Below are 16794 nucleotides of genomic sequence, written 5' to 3'. Positions count from 1 at the left end.
TCCCTTGCTATGGTCCGAATCAAATAATCTACATTGACAAAAGGTTTCTTTTACCTGTGTTGAATCAGGTCCTCAGCAACTAATCAGCTGAAGTATTCTTAAATTTTCCCAAAAAAAAAAAAATATTTTCTAAAATATTGTTCTGAACCATTGAAAGGTTTTGTTTGAAATACCACGTGCCACAGAAATACTTATCATAAGTGTCTTCTGAACTACAAAGAGCATTATGTTAGCTTGATAATGAAATACCAGAGGACAGATTCATCACATGCCAACTTTGTCACACATCCTAAAAACACTCGATTCACGCTTTGCTGCTGGAATTTCTGCCAAATTGTCAAGCAATTAAACAATTATATATCTAAACTCATGAACAAACAGACAAACCTGAAAGTTTGAGAAATACAGTATTACTGATTAGAAGCATTAATTGTCTTTGTCACACCAGTCAACAGTGTCGACATTTAACCATGTAACAGCAAGAAACTGAAAACTAAACTCTAAAAGAATTCAGAAATATGGTACAGAAGTTTAGAAATTAAGCATATCACTCCTCAAAATAATAATTACTAAAGACAGAAGCTAAAAAATACATTATCCAACTGAACAGAAGAAGAGGAGTTCAGCTGTGTACAATATATGTTGCACATTTACACTCGCCTACAAGTTCTCTAGCACCACAAGTAGTACAGGCTCTTTTTTTTTTTTTTTTCCCCTCCCAAGTCACAGGATCACTGCTGTCCCCACGGCTACAAAGTTTTGGATAATCTTGGGTCACTAAGGATTCTTTTCCAAATGTCATCATTATTTGCACAAAGAACAGGGCTGACAAAGTTTTTAATGAGAAAGCAGTTCTGCTAAAGGAAGAACTCTGTACGGAGCCCATCAAGTGAACTACAAAACTAAGGAAGTCATACATCACAGCACCCAGGAGCTCATCAGCAGTATTATCTCACAAATTATTTCTGGCCAGGTGTTATGTCCCACTAAGCAGGGACTGTTGCTAGTCAGTAAGTCTCAAGTATCACACAAAATTTGAAGGCAGGGATTTTATTTTTTACCCCCTCAAAAAACGTCTTTTAAAAGAAAATAGCAACAACAAACACACGAGAACAAATAGTCATTGCATTTTGTGAAATCCCAACAGTCCACATCAAATAAATGCCAAGCAAGTAAGGACAGAGAATATGAAAGTTAAATGTTAGTTTGTTACTAACTTCTAAAACAGAAGTCTTCAGAACCATTAAATATATGCTTTGCAATTTAAAATAAATTTGATAAAGTTGCCTATTTCCTGTATCAAAGGCTTCAGAAGATGACAATGGATATTACCCTCACCTTAACTGTTAGAAATCGTATTGACAACTTCAAGACCATAAAAACTAACCCCTTGAAACATTATTTTTGGAAAAATGAGCAAGAACGATCACCACCCTTCCCCTATCCCTGTGTCTGAAGAAAAAATGAAAAACAAACTTTAAACCAAAGATCACATTAGCAGTCATATGGCTAAGAAAATAACAGTAGTTGCTAATTTATCCTCAAGATGCAGCCTACATCATCACAGTCTAGAACATATTTGCCAGAAACTTCCCAGGAAACGGTAAAGCCATCCACATATTCTCCAGAGGACAGAAATATCAAGACTTCAATTAGTTTTTATTACGCTTTATAAATTAAGCTATTACATCATTTTTGTCCTTCAATGAGCTATTCCAAAAATATCTTTTATATGTAGAAGTGCAACACCCTGAGCAAAACATGCAACAAGCCCACACACTATTCCATTTGTAGTCAGTGTTATTTTTAGGTATCAGCATAGAATATCAGAATGCAGAACTCATTGTGTATAAAGAGAAAATGAAAACTAAAAAGAAATTCAAAGTTTTAAAATTGATTTTAATACCTAAAACAACTCATAATTAATAGATAATTTCAATATTTTATATAGAGACTTACAACATGGAGAAACTCAAATGTAGCTAAAAGATACCTGTATCTTTATTCCACATGTCTATTTCATAAACACTGAAGAGCTAGAAGAGCAAAAAATTCACTCATGACGAAGTACTCTAATACTAGAGTAACTTACACAGCAGACACTTGTACATAAGCCAACTCTTCAACAAGTATAACTGCACTGACGCTAAACTTGCAATGTCTCGATGAGGCTCTGCCAGGTAAAACACACCACAGCTTCTACAGGAAACTGCAGTATAAAGGGAAATCACTCCTCCTTTGATCAGCTGGCAAAAAATAAAAAAATTATCTGCCCATGTGTCCCATCACCTGGAAGACTGCAGCAATGAGCATAAACTGCCTGACTGACAGAGACATCATTACAAATTCTGCCCATGTAACACACATCTGCAAGAGGGAAGGAGAGCAGGGAACAAAGAAGATCTGAAGCAGCTGCGATCAGATCTTCAGCTGGTTCTAGGCAGTAATCAACTCAGTTTTAGGGCACCTAGTGTTTGATCACAAATGCCAAATGATTCAAACTCCTGAAGTTGTTTAAGATTTCTCAGTCAGTCAATTTTTTTCCCAAAGCCTTACACCAATAGATCGTACTTCCAGGATCAGATGTCCACACTGTTCTAACTTTGTGGTGAATTAACTCTACCTGTAGCATAAAGACATACGGCTGCCATGAGCACCTCAGCGCTCACTGTGGAGACAATGAGCCTATCCAAGATAAAATGTGCACTGCAAGATGAGTCAACGGCAAAGTCACTAGCAATGAATATAGAACCATATTTCTAATTTCCTTCTATGATATGACTAAATATTACCATCAAACCCTAATTAGTTGGGAAACAAAAAAATATATATATTAGACTATGATAGATATTCCTCACAGTAACAATAACTTTTTCTCTGCTCCTGTGTAAAATAAGCCAGGTTTTCAAACTCACACTAAGCTGAAAGTTTAGTGCTGCATTAAAGCAGTAGTGCCTAAGACAAAATTAAATGCTTTTTAACCTTTTAGTGCTTGTTTTTATCTGAGTCCTTGTCAATTAAGCACTGGTATTGAGGGCTCAAACAAAGATTTAATGAAAGATGGTCACTCATTTTCTTCTTTTTACATACATTCAATATACAAAATGTGGTAAATTGCTCCTTGAAATTAACCTATTCCCCCACAATGAAATTTTAGGTTACATTTAACAAATGACCCTCTTCTCCTAAAAGAGTAATCAATATTCATGGTTTTCTTCCCTGCCCTCTGCAACTACTACCAGAAATCTATCTTACATAAAACCAAAGAACAGCAGCAGACATTTACTTAGAAACCTATGTTTCATGAACTTTATTTCTTGTTTGTAGTGACTCCTCCCTCCATGCTAGTTCAATGGCTCACCTAAGCCAAAGTAAATATTTATAGTTTTGTGGTTTTTTTTTTTCTTTTTTTTTTTCTGACAGAAAACTAAATACAGGTAGCTAAAGTGACCTGCCACAGTCACAGCCAGCTCTCCTGCTTCCCTCAGGTGCCTGCTCTTCTCAGAGGAACCTTTCCCCATCCACTCTTTCTTCCCACCTTCCCCCAAATAAACAGGTTGGCTGAGGGAAGGTTTAAACATCTCCAGGGATGGGGCATCCTCAACTTCTCTGGACAACCTGTTTCAGTGCATCACCACCCTCATTGTGAAGAATTTCTTCCTTATATATAATCTAAACCTATCCTCTTTTAGTCTAAACCTGTAAACCTTTGTCCTCCGAAGAGGGAAGCACACAAAACATCCTTGCATATGGCACAAATTCCAGCTCTTAGATTCTCTTTTTTACATCCCTTGCAACTTCTTTGCACTGATACAGAAAACACAAAAGCAAAGGAAGAAATATTACTCGTGAACAGCGGCCTACTGAAGGCACAGGCTGTGTATTTGGCTGTGTGTTCAGAGCCTGGTTTTGCCACCCTGACTCACTGGCACAATGACGGAGGCCTCATCTGGTGAAGAGAACTCACTCTCCAGCTTGGGTTCTGGGACACATCCTGCCCTGAAATCTTTAAGCAGGGCAAGCCCTAGGTGGCAGGAAAGCTGAGGGGCTTGTACTCATGGGTTGCATCCACTGCTCACCCAAAACGTGCCTCTTGCAAACCATCCCCACTCCTTCCATGACAAGACAGGACACGCCTCCATCCTCACACTCACCCCTTGGTGCAGCAGGAAGGCCTGGGCACCGCCTCAAGACACAGACTGAAGTGAAGTGCTTCATCTGCCACACATCCAGCAGTGGGGGAGTGCAGGGCTGAGGCAGCCCAGTAATGGCTGAGGTCTGACAGACACCTGGCAGGTGCCAGGGGACAGGTGTGCTCCCAGACACCACCTTTGATTGCCTCAGCAGAGAGGACAGGGCCACAGGTTCCCCCACACAGGCCCAGGCCTGCACACGCTGCGAGGACTGGGGGCAGGTGCTCCATTTCACGGTGCTGTAGCCACGCTCTCACCCACTGGCATTCCCAGGCCAGCAGCCTCCAAGTCCACCCACTAGAAAACACCAGAGAATAACATAGAATCAGAGCAGGCCCAAAAACTATCTTTAAAAAAATCACCATTTTGTCTCATGGTAGTGTGCGCGTGGCCTGGCACATACAGTCCAAGCACCAGTTTGCTGGAGTCTTACTCTGGAAAACCATGTAATGTTGTTCATCCTCGTTATTCACTGAATTTATCTTCTTTTAGGTCAGCCAGGCTGAACAGTGTGCTGAGATTTATCAAGTTAGCTATTGTAGCTGGACACTTTCCATTCTCTCCATTAAGTCAATTTACATAGGAGTACATTAACATATTTCCAGGCATGCTAAGCACAAGTATCCAGCTCTTTTTCTGATTTCCATCCAATGCTTTTATGTAGTTTGCCTGCAAACCCCAGTTGAGAGGCTTGTCTGTTTTTATTAAAATTCACATGTATCTCAATGGAAATGACTGCACAACCAGCACACCTTTGCAGATCCCTTTCAGCAAACTACACAGCACCGAGGTGGTGTTTTTTCTCCTGACATTTATAACTTGTTGAAATTACCTTCTTCATATGGTCTAGTCATCTAACATTACTATTTGGAAAGTTTTAGTTTTTGCAGTCACTCTTGACTGCTTAACCCACAACAAAAACACAGATACATATCTAGTGGTTTATTGTAGTGCAATCACATGTTTTGCCATCTCTGACATATCCTTGACTAATGGAAATGAAATCGCCTTGAAAAAGTGAATAGTAACATGCGATTTTTGTTGTACAAAATAATAACAATGATAATAGACATCAATTATATCACATGCTGTTTGTAGCAAAACATAACAGATATGATCAATCAGTGAAAGCAATTAAAAAGTAACAGTAAACAAGTAATCTGGTTGATGAGAAAGCCAGGAGTTCATGGGATACATACCTAGGTACAATACTAAAACAATCCTGCCCATACAAAAATAAGAACCACCTGCATGTGCTGTATATGCTTTATTGAATTATAAAGATACAGCTATTAGCATGGTTTACAGGCTACTACACAATCATTTACCAAAGAAATGCTAATTTACAGTCTCAGCTAGTCCACAGACACTTTATTGTATCACGACCATTTCGAATCCACTTTTCTCATGCCATAGTCAGATATAGTGAAAAATCAAGTTCCATTTACAGCAGCCATTGTTAACCCACAAAGTAGCACTTTATGCTACTATTGATGTGTTACAGACTATTAACAGTAATTTAGTTTTAAATGCCAGTGCATGCCAAGTGTTCTGGATATGAATACTAACAGGATGAAGTTATGCAGGTGTAGAAATAATAATAATAATTTAAAAAAAGAAAAAAAAAAGACTGCCAGCTCTGTGACAGCACACAGAAGATGGAACTTGTTTCTTCACATTTTAGCTGGCTAAAGCTAGTTCCTCACCCCTCTCATCAGTGGAAATATATCTCCCTCCAGGGGTGTCTGAAGATAGATGATAACAACCCAGAGGTATTTATACCTCAGCACTGATTGTAGAGAGAAATTAAATAATAATTCATGTTAGTTTCTTATCTGACAGTTAGACAAGAATATAGCAATGGCATATTAGTGATCCCCACAGCTGTACATGGTGCCTTACAGGCCAAGACATCCTACAGCCAGTACAACGAGATCTGCAGTATGCTGAGATCTCTGCTAACCAAACTAGGAATTTTGTCTTTCCTGGAATGACTTCTGTGTTTAACTGCTGCCTCTCATCTTCCACTTAGTTTGTTGTAATTCTTGGTGAAAAGGGCTGTCTTTTTGTACCCTGTTGACATCCTAACTAAATGAGTTCATTATCCACATATGTGAGCACATGATAATAATAAATGAACAAAAAATGCAAAATCAAATAAGTAAACTACCAGAGGTTTGGGGAGGATGAATGGTCCCATTTAAGTTTTTTTGTTTTGTTTTGTTTTCCTTCTTTTAAATCAGTAATCAACTGGCTAAATAATTCAGAGAAGAGACTTGTACTCCACTGGATGATTATCCACCTATGAAACATGCTCATGCTCTTCCCATTTCTTTCCTGTATTCTCAAAACTTAGATGGGCTGAGAATTGTTCCAGTTAAGCAGGCCAGTCCCAGGAACTGGACAAGAAACGGTTTGTCTTCAAGTGCTTAATCATCTTAATTAATTGATTTGGGTGGATAATAAATAATAGAATAATGTCAAAAACATAGTCTCTTTACCACTTCTGTTTTCTGTCTCCCTAGTTTTTTTTTTCCTCTAAGAATTAGCTCAAAATAAGGTTTCTGACAGGCAAGATTTTCACAGTAGAACTGCAGGGAGAAGGTTAACTGTTTGGCCTATGTACCCCTTTTTTTCTTTTAGCATTAGAAATAAAACAGTGAGAAAATATTTTTATTAAGCTGGGAAAGACTGTTGAGAGACTGCCAGCACTGAAATAGTTACTGTACCCTGAAATAGTTCTTCACCTTTTTGTTCAATGTGAAAGGCAAAAAAAATGATTCAAATATGAAGCAATGTGTCAGTTCTGCTAAATAAAAATGTGCACAGTAAAACTAAATCACATACATTGAAGTGTTATTTTGGTTTTATGGAAATGTAATCTGTGTTATGACATTTGCATTTCATATAACTGCTATGGATAAATAATCTTCCAATGCATTGCATACCATTTTGTCACCAAAAAAAAAAAAAGTAATACTGTATCATCTGTTTCCACCTGTACACTAGAATATTCCATGACAAATGTATCAACATCAATTGTATAAATTCACTCAAGAGCCAATGAAAATTACAGATACATTTAATAGAAATATATTTTTTCCCCCATAAGTGCTACACAGCTATTAGAGGATATCATAGCTTGGAAGCAAATAATAAAAATATAACTTTAAACAACAGAATATACGTATGTTTCTATGCATGCTAAGAGTTCTGAATTTTAAGTAAAAATTAAGTACATCAATATAGACTGCCAATATAGAAGCTAAACTGGAACCTTATGAAACTACGTCTCCCTTTCTATGCCCAAAAGCATAGTTTCCAGCTCTAAGATAGCTGGAGTTATGCTTCATATTTGGGAGAAGAAGAAAGAAAAAATGTACTTAAATACAGGTGGCACTACAAAGTAAATTTGGAATTCATCATCCTTTCAATTTGCCTTCTGTGTTCCTTGCTTATATTTTTATATTTTCGTTTTGCTTACCTAAGTCATTATCCAATACCTCAACAAATCTCAACAAATGCCATAGGAGACATTTTTGACAAAGGAGTCAAAAGTCTAGATACCTCAGCCTAGATTAGGCCCGTATTTCACAACACTACTACAAACCAAAAGACCCCAACTCACCCATTTTGGAAACCAGTTAAAACCAAGGGGACCCCAAGGGAGTACAGAAATTTATGTGCAAGAGTAGACTTGGCATTTCTCTCCCAGCCCTTGGAATCATTAAAGCACAAGGAGTATGCACTTCAGTATGTCTAGTCATTGACTTAACAGCCAAATTTTCACTGCCTTTCAATGAGATTTGTACTACTTAGGTACTAAGGGACATTTCTTAAAACAAAACAAAATAATAATAAAATAAATAATTAAAAAATAAAAAATTAAATCTAAGCCCAGAATACAGAGTGGCCTAATTTGCTGAAAGTTGAAAAACTTCATAAAAATCAAACTAGAAAATATACAGCCATTTGATTATTTCTTAGTGTAACATCACCTTTAAATGTGTTTGCTTCTTTTTTTGGGGAAAAAGATGTGTTTTCCTATCTTCTGTGAAAGCCGGGCGGGGGGGGGGGGGGGGGGGGGGGGGAAGATGTCTGTTCACTAGAATGTGGCTTTCTGCAGTGACATAGCTGCTACGTTTGGGGTTCTTTTGTGTGCTAGGTTAGAAGGAGTACAGCTTTTTAAGCTCAGATGTGTAAATATCCCCACTTACACCCTAGCTCTGCAAAAATGGATTTTTGTGCATATTGCAGTCAATATACACTCACAAAAGAGAAAAGCGAAATAGAAGAAATATAATTCTCATATTAGAAAACTGAGTACTTACCTTGTGATAGCAGCTGGAATGAAAATGGCTGAAAGCAATAAAAATCCATTTTACCATTTAGTACAGTTTGTCAGACTAGAGAAATGGGATTGAATTTCAAAGCCACAGGCAAGCTGGCAGAAATCTGTGGTTATGCAGTTGATGGGGTTTGTGTGTGTGTGTGTGTGCGCGCATGTTTTCTTCTTATTATTTACAACTCTTTTGATAAGCCTTCAGCAAGTTACATAGGTTGTTCTAGTTGTATCTCCTTTGACTGGATTAGAATACTTGATGACAGTTTGGATAAGTTTGAGGCAGATGGTTCTTGACATTTTTCATGCCATCAGTTACAAACCGTGCAAGGAAACTCTTTCATCCTTTGTTTATCCTTCACTTCGAAGCCACTATAGTAGATCGTTAAACTTTCATTTTTCACAGTGCTGATTAAGGCATACTACAAGGCAGATGTTATGCAGCACCATTTTTAACAATTTACATTTAGCACCAAAGCTGGCTTTGTACTTGTTCCAGTGGATCAATTCGCATTTCAAAGACTTCAAGGTCAACCTCTAAGCATTGCTACTCTGTTGAACAACTAAATGTTTCATAAAGTTTTCCCTATGACTGTAGCACATGAAAATATGTGCTGGCCACTCTGTTTACATGTTTGTAGCTGCCAAAATGAATATAAGTATCTATTGTTCATCTCTGCCACAATTAAATGACAGATATAGTTCTGTAAAAGCGAAAGACTTAAGCTAAATTGAACAAAAGATTACTATTTTAACACATAGTTATGTCAAAAAAAATCCTCATTTGTTATCAGTATCATCATCTCAAAGCAACAAATAATTGCTATTCAAGTGGCAGTTGGTCTTAATTTACTTCAGGTCAGGCAATAACATTTCATGGATAAAAATGTGCACTGTTTTATTTCACATCTTCATGTGCATTCTTTATTTTATGATTATGTAAATTATATACTTCCTAGTACAAACTCTAATAATAGTTTTATGTAAACAAAAATGGGTTAAGGCACCTTTAGAGAACAGCAGAATGACAATAATAACTACAAAAGGCAGTAAACAAAGTAATTCATGGCAACTTATTTTTTCGAGGACTTCATGCTCTATAGAAAACTTTGAGTAGTTACGATATTTAGCTCATCTTTAGGTAATGTAACTTTTTTTTTTTTTTAACTGAAAATTATGAAAATAATCTGTCCATTTTAAATGGAGTTTATCGCTAGTGAATAGTAGCAGCAGAGTGGAAGGTTTTGTGCCAGTGCCAGTTTTACCAATGGACAGTAAACAGAAAACAAACTGTTGGTTACTGAAGAGTCCTTTTAATTCAGCCTCTCCAAATCAACATAGAAAGAGGGGATGGGGGGGGGGGGGGGGGAGTGTAAATAAGGAAATATAATATTTAAATACATATTGTCATGAATGGCATGACAGCTGGCCAACAGGAATTTTCAAGAATTTTATATTAAAATAGTTGAAAGAATTTCAACACCTCTCTCTCTCTCTTTGGTACATTAAGCTGTAGCAATGCCTTATTATTATTGTCATGAAGTTCTGTAGCAAAGATTAGCAGATTGAATTATAATTTCATCCTCTGATACCTCCTGATCCTCATCACACCCTTTTCTTATGCTCAATTTATTCTATTTTTTCCCTGATTCTGTGCCATAAGGACTTTTCTATCCTAGTCCTAACTCCCTCAAGACTTCCCATCTGTTATAACTACTTCAGCCTTTAGATCTAAAACTATTTCCTATTTGTATCTGTACCTACTATTCTATTAAATAGATATACACTATTTTCCAAATTAAAAATGGTTTTCATCTGAGTAGTTCATTTGAGTAATGATCACAAGTCAATGAAAACTTGTTCTTGGATAAAAATCTATGCCATGGTATAATACTAGATACAAATCCATCATTTTTTTTCTTCTCTGATCCTATGAAATCTCAGTTTCAGTAGTGCCTGGGAATGCCTTCTTTTCACTTGAAGAATTACAGACACTATAACTGTCAGTCATGCTAATGAAAACGTGGGGAATACATAGATAACACATGGTCACAACTGTTTGCCACAGAAACCATCCTGGAAATCTTATAAAGAAAAGGCTACTGAATCTCAAAAAAGGTTTGAAATAGTGCTGACTTGAGTTACATATGTGTCATAGATTTGATACTTTTCCCACGTAAACCATACACCAATCTATATTTATAAAACCTTGAGCAAATAAGACTCAGAGTAATGATGACTGTGTCATTCAGAAATGTATAATGGCCTTGCAAAAGCACTGCCACAGCCATTGTCTTCCTTTACAATAGCTGGATCTGCAAAAACAAATATAGAAGATGGATGCAAGTGGGAAAGGGTGGATTTCATCTTATTTTTGTTATATTATTATCCAGGCTTCCACCAATATTTATCATCCTGCAGTTTGATTTGCTATAATTTATGTTTATCTTTTATCTACTTAGAATAAAAGAGTATCAGCCCTCAAAGGATAACGGAGAAGCAATGTTATTTAATAATTCCAAACTATCTTGTGCTTTGGTACACAGAAGATAACAGTCAACATACTGCTACAAGTTTGCTGATATGCAAACTGTGGTCAAGATAAAATATTAAACAGTAGAAAAAATACACTTTATAGTGCAGCTGCTATAATGGGATTTTAAATAAGGAAAAACAATTCTGTTTACTCTTGGTTTTGAAAATACATACAAAACTAAATACATTCATCCATAAATTAACTTGATAACAACTGGAGATAGGTGGGTAATGGAACTTGAGCATTTAACATACACACACCGAACAGCTACAGGAGAGTGAGAGAAAGAACATGCAGGTAGCTGTGAGCAGCAATGCTATCAGCATATACCAAAAAGAACCGATGTTATCGTGGAAACTGTGAAAGTAAAGCTTAAAGAGATTGTACTATCATAGAGCCCCAAGGTTCATCTCCAGTCTCAGCATAGTTTCCTGTGTAGAGTTACATGTATTTGAATGTTTGGGAAAATAAGAAGAGTACAAAACAAAGGAATAACGTGGGGCAGATTTTTGTAAACTGGCATCCCTCCATGAAAACAAATGCAGCAGTGCCAGCGTACGCCAGCTGAGGATGTCACATTACACACAAAAATCCTGAGGCACCTGCACTTCTGTGGGGGTGAATAATTTATGAATACACTAAATGTTCTGAATAGCATATTTCTGAATATTTTTCCATTATTCACTCCATTCCAATTCTTTCACAGGCCATGTTCTTTAAACGCATTTTTTAGAAGCGCACAGTAGAATTGTGACAATAACAGTTATTTGGCCAATCCCCACCCATTTTAGTTCCTTTGCCTCCTGCATTTTTACTGAGAGGTGACTATTTTAGTATATTATTCTTCCGATAGTTCTTCGAAAGTGATAGACAAAGGAGAAGCAGTAAATTCTTCCTGAATAAGAGGAGAAATACAGTCTCTGCTGGCTTCTCTAATTGCTTTGGCTGCACTATAAATATTTTTTCAGCCTTTTCTCAAATCCGCCTTCCATTTTAAACCTGGCACCCATTAAATATTAGATAAGTTTCTCAACTCTACTGGCAAGTCAGATAAGCTGAAGGTAGAAGTCTAGATATAGCATGTCTCTAACTTAGCACCTCACTAAAATCCTTTTAGGAACACATATATAAAAAGCTTATATGCAATAAGTAAACAAAACATTGATGAACAGAACTGTTATAAACAGCTGTGTAAGCTAGCCTAGAAATCAGTAACATAAAAACAAGGACCACACCAAAATTCATGTGTTTTTGAAGGAAGGTCTACCTCCTGACTGTTAAGGAGCTGGCTCAGTCTGCCAGTGAAAGCATCATACTTCCAGGCTGGCCTTCACCACATAAAAAGTTCACACCCCAAATTCGCAGCTTGTCAGCACGGGCTGAAATTCTGGGAAAGCCTGGATGTTCTTCCCCTCCAGGTACAACTTCTCCACAAGAATACTGCTTCTTTCAAGGTGATCTTATCTGAAAAACATCCAAGAAACTCACAACAGAGGAGAAATAGCTTACTGCGTTTCCAGATGCACAGATACAACACATTATGGTTCCAGATATGAACGCACATATGTAAAACTCTACCACAGCAAAAATATTCTGGTAGCAACATTTTCATACAGTTCATACGTGCAATACATCTTTGGGGATGTCTGCAGCAATAAAGGTGAAACATGGCATGAAGCTTCTTGAGACAGCCGATGTCCAAACTGATGCCTCCCTGTAGTGGATTTGCCACCTCAGGTCCAGATGCAAGCAGGTTCCTAGACTCCCTCGGCCCTCTCTCACCCCAAGCACAAGGTCCTTGCCGAGGGTACGGTGAACAGAGTTGGCAGTGGTACCTGCACCCCTGCCATAAATTTCCTGTACAATTTGCATTGCAGGGACATATGCAGACATGCAGCAGAACCAAAAGCCGATGTTGGCCTTATTAATCCTAATTCGGCCCCATAAAGAGAAATTTTTATTCCTCTTGCCTGCATTTTGTCTAGAAATTCCATGCAGAGAATCAATCAGAATAATGAAGCATTGTGCATCAAACTGTTAAAAATGTTTCTGAACACTCTGTTCAATACATACAACTTGATTTCCATAGCTACTCTGGACAGAAATGATTTAGAAAACAACTCACAAGTAAACTAAAGCTCTTCTAATAAAACAAATATTTCACAGTTCATTTAATCTAAGATATTGAAAAGAACTGCCAGTACTCAGGTACGTGACCTGAAGCACAGAACTTTATTGCTTTCTCCACCAGGGATTAGAACCGTTTGGAGTAAAACAGATGCTGCAAGGCAGGTATTCCTTTAACCTGACAGTCATATCTCAGGAACACTGATCCTTCCCTTAGAAGTAGATAAAAACAGCTGGGGCACCAAGGTCAAGATTTTATATCTTTTTTGGCTTTCATGTATCACATTAGAGAACAAATTCAAAATTCACACCTATATGGCTGAAATAAATGTTTGCATTTGGTAATAAACAGTAATGACGTTAAATTTTCTTACACTATGATTTTTCTATGGAAATTGTCTTCCATAGGACATGTTGCCTAATGGGTGTGCTCAGAGAGAGTGCATGGTTCCTTCTAAACTATCATATAAAAACTTTTCACACCCACGTTTGTCCTCATGTATCTCTCTTTTTTCATTTCTCCTCCATTTTGTGAAAAATGTCACAAGGTGCAAAAGGATAGAGGGTAAATAGGGTAGTTGGTCTGCAAAGAGAGACTGGCACAATATTCACAGCAGAAGAAATCACATCACACAGACATCACATACAAGGTGTATGCCCAGGACATTCTGTTCTGTTCATTCTGGACGAAGAAATAACGCCATCTGAAGGACACTTAAAGGCTTCTCCTCAGTTGCTGTTACTTGTGCTTTGCCTTCTAGTCAAAAGCTAATAATTTGATGAATGAAATTACATGAATCCACTAAGACCTAGTTCTCAGAACTCATGAAGATATTTAATTCCAATTGAAATCAATGGGAGTTATGGGCCTAATTACCTGTGGGATTCTGAACCTTGGTATATACTTTACTACCATGTAATAATCAATAATTTTCAAGGCTAGAGCAATGCTCCCTTATGCAGGTGAGGGTACTGTTTAACAGATTTCCCTAAGGGAACTGAAAATGATTATTTGCTTTCTTATAGATCATCAGAAGAAATATTAAAAGTGAAATCAGTTTAACTTTTAATAAATACACGTGAACAAGTATCACCAAAGTGACAGCCATTGATTTATTCATCTGTTTATCAGATACAGCAGTTGAACAAATCTGTCTTCCTAGAAGCCTGGCAGATAAGCAGACATCCATTGATGGCATATACTAACATAACAGAGGTTACACTAGCTCTAGTATGGAGGAACACAGCGAAAATTCACTGAGATATTACATTAAAGGGAAAAAAAATCTACTTGGGTTTCTGCTTGGAAAAGGCTTTGGAAACAAGGAATGTATTTTACTGAGCTAAAAGCAAAAGCAACTACTATGCCATACAGTCAACGTCTGTTATAGCAGCTTGCTTACAAAACAGTGCAAAAATGCAGTATATAAGTAGGTATACAACAACGTTAAAAAAAAAAAAAAGTAAATAATGGATTTAAATATATCTACCTAACACGAGTAATTCACTTCAATTTACTCCATTACTAAGGTGATGGAAAGAAAATGGTAGACACCAACATGACAGGAATCATTTTACAGTGTCCATTTCCAAGGAAACCAAACTGAAATTCTGTCTTCAGTTAAAAAAATTAAAAGGCAGGGTTCACACTTCAAAGTACCCAGCATTTTCTAGAAAAAGGACAGAAGAACGTCATCATTTTTATGCTAGCAAAGGTAGAAATAATTCCTTTTCCCCTCTCATCTTCACATAAAGACATTGCCATTGTTGGTCCTATTGTGGATTTAACCTACATTTTGAGTGCTGGACCAGTTCCATACTGACAAATAACCACTGCTCTTATCCCAGAAAAATCTGCGCCATGGTTTTCTCCTTGCATAGCTCTTGGTGTGAGATGGTCACGGAAAGAAAGAGCATTACCTTACTTCTTCCTGCAGTGGCCCTTGACTAACCTATCTTTAAAAAGCTATTCAATATTTCTAAGTTACCTACCTTTTCTTCTTCCTATCCTGTAGGAGCCATGGTTACAATAAGGACCATTATTCTTACACAGCTTGTCTGATTTTTTCTTTTATTAGTTTGCAAAGAATAAAGCAGAGTAGTGGTGAGGAAAATCTGTTCTTTTTCAAATACTTTCCCTCTTATATTTCATATGCTTGTGCCTTTGCAGTATTCTTAATGTTGAGTTTTGAGCTGGAAAGTTCTGGGTCAAGTGTGGTCATAAATTTGATGATAAAAATTCCTTTCTACACAACTGCTATTCCTTAGCAATTATCTTTGCTAATCAATATTCTGCAGCCTTTGAATGCAAAGTACACATGAAATTCTAACTGTCACACTGTAGACTCAAGATACTCTCATTGCTAATTGTCAAGACCCAGCGATGTGTCTTGTAGGAAAATATGGACAGGTCAGGGACTGTGAGTGTGTTCTGACGTGGCTTGAGTTCAGTGAGTAAAGGTGGCAGCTGATTTGCATTGACTTGCCACACATTGAGTATTGCAACAATTCACAGTTGAGCAAGCACCATTTCCTAAAAATCTGTCATTTTAATTAAGATCAAATTATCTGAATAAAATTAAATATCTGCACGTTGCCAAACTCTAGCTGTGTAGAGATTATGATCTCCCAGTAATTTCCTGTTTTATTATAGTTTCTAAAATGGCATGTTTGATGGTCACATACAATGATCTTACAAATATCTGAAGAATACAGACCATTTTATAATAGTTCTAGTATGAATGCAGTCCAATATTCTATTTCCATCACTGATCTGTGCCAGAAGCTACACCAAAAGTAGGACTCTATAACATGTCTCCTGAGGAAATGCCTATTTTAACAGACAATATGAGAACAAAAGAAAGGGAGCCATGGTCTTGCATTTTCCAGAGCTCTGCAGCAGTGAAGGCTTTTAGAGACTTGCAGGAATTAGTACCCTGTTGGTCAGTCAGCTGAAGTATTTACACAGAGGGAAATTGGGCCTGTTGACTTCTCCTCATGGGATGGAAAAAGAAAATGTGACAAGGAGGGCACCAAGGAAGACATTTCCTTCACTTTCCTCTGTGAAGTACTTCTATCCCAGCTTTGGTAATTTGAAATAGGTCCAAATTCCAAACCTCAGAGGAACAGCACTGAATTATACCACCTACCTATCACTTGAGAATTTCGGCATTAGATACTGATAAATTCATGGTAAAATCTTGTATATATCTTCTTTCCATAGGTGGATTGCTAATACTAATTGGTGGATAACTTAAATATTCATGTCATTTAAGACGAAAACAGCTATTTGTATTTATTTTTTTTTCCTGAAATACAGGCATAAGTGGTGAAACTCATAGTGTTAGGCACTCTATGCTCATTATTCTGTAAAATGATTAGGCACATTTCTCATAAACACATTCAATAAATCAACTTTTAGTATCTCTGGCCATTTCTTACCATCAGCATAAAATGGTACAAATTGTTTGTCAGTTGGTGAAGTATTTAAAATATTCAGTAAACAACAAGCACATTTTTACTAATGCTCCATGTCAAATAAAATTGAACTAGGAAACAGGAAAAAAATGTTATCTTTAGCTGTTAAGTGTTTCAAA

General features: G+C 37.0%; 1 long non-coding RNA gene across 1 annotated transcript in view; it reads right to left on the bottom strand.

The window, feature by feature from the left end:
• Positions 1-2607, bottom strand: part of LOC136791800 (uncharacterized) — a 68431-nt gene extending 65824 nt beyond the window's left edge. The window contains exon 1 of the long non-coding RNA XR_010834593.1: positions 1994-2607. This is a non-coding gene — a long non-coding RNA (uncharacterized lncRNA). The remainder of the gene's footprint in view (positions 1-1993) is intronic.
• Between the last annotated feature and the right edge of the window lie 14187 nt (positions 2608-16794).

The sequence above is a fragment of the Anser cygnoides genome, chromosome 12 (assembly GCF_040182565.1).
Source record: "Anser cygnoides isolate HZ-2024a breed goose chromosome 12, Taihu_goose_T2T_genome, whole genome shotgun sequence".
Lineage (NCBI taxonomy): Eukaryota > Metazoa > Chordata > Aves > Anseriformes > Anatidae > Anser > Anser cygnoides.
Note: the sequence above shows the minus strand (reverse complement) of the source record. Positions and strands in the feature narration are given on the sequence as shown.